The following is a 4881-nucleotide window of genomic DNA, read 5'->3' as shown; positions in this document are numbered from 1 at the left end:
ACCCTCATCATAACTGTTAAGAGTCAACCGAGTGGAGCTACCTCCAGGGGCTTTTAAGTCACCAAAAAACAACTCTTGCACGCCTTGCGTGCCTATGTTTTTTTTTATCAGACTCCGCTCGTCCCGTGCCCGGTTTTACGATCGTCCCCACTGACCGAGAGCCTGGAACAGGCTAGGATCAGACAGTCTGTTATGAATTGTGACTATTTTCAGAGACGTATTGTGTTTATATCAAGCTAAAGAACGCTTTAATTTATTGAGACAAAGCTTCGTAAGAAGATAAATGGGTTTTGAGCAGAATTGAGGATGATTTCACTTGCCCCAGGTTTACGCTTTCAGTGTTTTGGGTACCCATTTTGGGTACGGGGCTACCCAAAACACGGGGATACCAAAATCACCGTGACAAGGGTATCATTGGAAAGATCTTTTCCTCCTGCAGAACTTGAGTACAAGCGAATATATGGAAGATCCTATATTCGAACTGCGGAGAAACATATGAAGACATCGCAGTTATACGCACAACTTAAAGCAGTTGTAAAATCAGTAAAGCCTGAAAAAAATTCAAGCCTAACCGGGATTCGAACCCATGACCTCTGCAATACCGGATACCCGTTTAGGCCTGATTTTTTTTCTTCAGGCTTTAATTTGTCTTAATTTCACAACTTCTTAAGTTGTGTGTATAACTGCGATGATCAATCATGTCCTCAGAACTTGAGTATTTCGGTCGAAGGCAATGACGTCAGAAGTGGAACAAAGGCCAACGCTCGTCACGCCTGGTTAAGGCCAGCACAGGTGTCAGTGGGCTACCGTAAAAGATCTAATAAAGGCCGGGGGCGTTTATTAAATTTCAAGGGTCCAAGGGGGGGGGGGGGAGCGTTTAAAAGATAAGAGGCGTTTAAAAGAGAGAGGCATTTATTTTAATAACTGTAACATGGTAACCTAAATACGGTATTATAATAATCTAAATGACAGAGCTTTAGCAGACTATCAAGTCCGTCCGCTGATAAGTGTAAACCGTCTACAAATCCATAACGGTATATGGTACATACAAAGTGGCGAAAGTGGCGGAAAAGGGTACTGGTAGTTCTTATAGCTCAATGTTAACATCCGAGTCCTCGTCGACCACCATGGTATTTTCATCGCCGGCCTCTTCTATGTCTGAGTTAGTTATTGCTTGAAATGGGTCTGGAAGAGTGGGCTCATCAAGCACGGAAAGTTGTGCCCTCAACTGCTCTGCTCCTGCTTCGCATGGTTGGCCTTTCTTGAAACAATGGATCTCTGAATCTTGAGAGCCATCAACGGCTAGATTTAATGCACAGGACTTAAATGATTTTGTAATTACCTCAGTGGGAAGCCGTGCCCAGGTGGTCAACACCCATTCTACAATGGTCTTTCTCGGTGGCGGTCGCATGTTTCCCGCCTCTGTAAATTCTTGGACACCACTAGCCATCCACGCATCATACTGTTCAGATACTAATGCTTTGAAAGGCTTGTTCCAGCTTACGTCTGGTGCTTGGACGTATTTCGTGCAACCGTTAGGAACTATGACGTGATCGACATTGATTTGGTGAGGCGCTTCTTTAACAATCTGCATCATATGACACTCATAAGAGCCCCACGCTAGTAAGCGTCTGTTGAAAGAAAATGCTCCCAAGACGCTTTTAACCCAGTTCAGAGTCAACTCTTCCTTCATCCAGGGATTGGACGATGTTGTTACAACGCATTTATGCCTGAAATCTTCATTTAGTTTCCTTGTTTCGCGCTTGGCTGCACGAAATACAATGAATGGTTTCAGTTTTGTACCGTCAGCTCGTGCAGATAAACATACGGTAACCATGACTTTTTCATGCCCAGTGGTCTTTAGGTTGATGGATGAGGCTCCCACCCTGTCAACAGTAGTGTTTGAGACCATATCATCCCACACAGGGGTTTCATCCATAGCTATGATACAGAAGGCTGATACTCGTGTCGTTGAGAAAGTCTCCGAACCTGAAGGATATAAGATAGCAATTTGTCGATCAGGCGATGAGGGTCTTGCTGCGCAGTAGTCGTCTTTCTTCTCAGCGAAAGCCCATGCCGGAGCATAAACTTTTGAAGCCAGCCTTCAGTGCCTTTAAACATATCTTGTTCGCCTTCTGGGCACCTTTCATCATACGAGTGTTTTGCCTTGACCATAATGAGTTTTCGGGAAACTCTTAGCCCGTTAGCTCTTCTTCCATAAATCCATTCAAGGATTATGTCGTCAAGATCACTATCCACAGCCCTTCGCCCCCCTCCATCTAGCTTTTTTCTTCCCTGGCCTTTGTGCTTTTCTTTCAGTTCTGCGATCGACTGTTTATTCTTACGCCATTCGCGGATGCGCTTCACGTCCACCTTGTATTTTTTCGCTGCTGCGTTTTTAGATACCCTTTCTGCATATTCTATTGCCTTGAGTTTGAAGCGGCGTCGACAAAATCTGGATCGGACCGGATCACGGATCGGATCACGGGCCGGATCACGGATCGGATCACGGATTGGATCAAGGAAAAAAAATTCAAAATTCAAGATTCAAAATTCAAAATTTTGTTGAGCAAATTACACTAGAGTGACTACTGTGAGCAGAAAGTTTTATTTAATTCAGGTGTGATATTCCTCTATTCTTTTATAATATCAAGCCAACTGGGAACTGGTCACAGATGAATTTTTTTCAGGCTGTTGGGTTTTGATTGCGATGATCAATCATGTCTTCATATCTTTCTCCGCAGTTCAACTATATGATATTTCGTATATTCACTTGCACTCTTCACTATCTACGGGTATATTACGAACTCACAATGTGACCAGTTGCGCCCAGTTGGCTTAATAGCTCAGTTGGTAGAGCACTGCACCTGTATTGCAGAGGTCGTGGGTTCGAATCCCGTTCAGGCCTGAATTTTTTTCAGGCTTTAATTTTACAACTGCTCAAGTTGTGTGTATAATTGCGATGATCAATTATGTCTTCATATCTTTCTCCGCAGTTCAGATAAATGATATTTCGTATATCCACTTGCATCAAAGGTAAACTGTCATAAAACGAGTCAGCATGGTAATGATAGGACGAACGTATGAATAGAAACACAAAAACTAGAAACACTAAAAATTAAACACCTGATGATTTCAAACAATTTCCGTTTTAATTTGAGACAAGTCTATACTTTTACAAGATGTGAGTTTGGAATACGATATTTCGCACTGGAATAAAACGAAACAAACCATTTGTATTTCAAGGAAATATAGCTGTTTTACAAAAAATTATAGGAATAGCATCGATAGTGTGAACGATAACGCAACCCCAGAATAAACAACATTTTAGGAGTTACGTCACGATTTTTAGAGTCATTTTTAGGGTCGTAAAGAGTTGCCTTTAAATAGAATAAAACCTTAAAATGATCGTGTTCTAGGATAGAAAACACTTAAGAGTCAAGAACACTATCAAAACGGAATGAGGATCGTTAAGGATGGCAAAGATTAACGAGGACTGCAAATGACAAACTTGAAAAACTAGGTTAGTTTTTTGAAGGTGCGCAAATCGTGACGTAGCTGCTTTAAAGCAAGTCATGTCCTTAAGCTTTCGTACGTAAGTTTTCTCATTAACTGTAACGCCAACTGTAACGCTCACATCTGACACGAAAATGTAGCCGAGAATTAGCCACTGATACTAGCAACAATTTCAAAAACGAGAATGGGAGGTTCACGCAAGCTTCGAGCCAACTAGTATTAAAATATAGCTACATCTGCCTGTTCATTACAATTTAAATTCGTCGTAAATTAGGCGCTTACGTGGCTTTTTAAATGACCTCGTCATTCTCTGTAATTAACATGTCATTGCGTTAAATTCGGGATTCTTATTTTCATTTAACACATTTTAGTTTTCCACTTTAATTTTTTATTTATTATTACCTTATAAACGATTTGATTTTTTTGGGATTTTTTTTCTTTAAAACTTTGTTGTTGTTTTTTTTTCTGTGATTCGGTCCGTGATCCGATCCGTGATCCGGTCCGGTCCGATCCAGATTTTGTTGACGCCGAGTTTGAAGGAAATGTCGTAGTTTCGCCTTTTCTCACCTTTGTGCGGTATAGCTGCATCGTGCGAGCTGGACATTGCAACCAAAGATACGTACTGAAGCTCTAGGAACTTCTATGTGATTTACCGTATTTTCTCAATTAAACGCCGGCCTCGTATAAACGCCGGGTCCACGAGGCCAATTTTGAAATAAACGCCGGGGGCGTTTAATCGAGGCCCCGGCGTTTGTTCGAGGCCCCGGCGTTTATTTGCGTTCGAACCAACAATTTGATTTTTCCCTTATTAAATAGCATTACTGCGACATACTATTACGCTATGGTGTTTTGATAATCTTAATAAACGTTCAAAAGGAAAAGTCCGGCTTAACATAACAAGAATAGTAGTTGTGCAACAAAATAAAACAAAATGTTGGTGTTCGTGTTGTCATTAAGTCTTATTACTGATGACGCACTTTCTTTCGTATGTTATAGTGCTCACTGTCACTAAAATCGCGAGGATCCCTCCAGCGTTTGTTTATGAGCTGTTTCAATCTTGTCATAAGTTGTCCTTTCTGAGAGGAAATCGCACACTGAATAGAAATAGGGACTTCAAGGCCGCCTTGTTCCAAGTTGCTAGCTCGGTAGGTTTCCTGTCTCACTTTAGCCGAATTTTCCCTCCATGTTTTACAAAGAAGCAAAGAGCGGAAGAGAGTTCGATTGGGATGTGTCCGACATTTATATTCTCATTATCAGGGTCATGCACACGGTAAACAGCCATCGCACACGGATCGTACTTGTTGTTTTCTTCATGACTTACAATAAGACCTTCGCCGATCGCAATATCTTTCCAGAAGTTAACGA

The 4881-nt window shown here is 41.5% G+C and overlaps 1 non-coding gene across 1 annotated transcript; it reads left to right on the top strand.

The window, feature by feature from the left end:
* Window positions 1-2835: 2835 nt before the first annotated feature.
* Window positions 2836-2908, top strand: Trnat-ugu (transfer RNA threonine (anticodon UGU)). Its single transcript has one exon. It is a non-coding gene; the product is annotated as a tRNA-Thr (tRNA).
* Window positions 2909-4881: the final 1973 nt, after the last annotated feature.

This window comes from Orbicella faveolata, unplaced genomic scaffold (genome assembly GCF_042242905.1).
Source record: "Orbicella faveolata isolate gen_17 unplaced genomic scaffold, um_ofav_v1 contig_24, whole genome shotgun sequence".
NCBI lineage: Eukaryota > Metazoa > Cnidaria > Anthozoa > Scleractinia > Merulinidae > Orbicella > Orbicella faveolata.
This window is presented reverse-complemented; position numbering and strand designations above follow the sequence as displayed.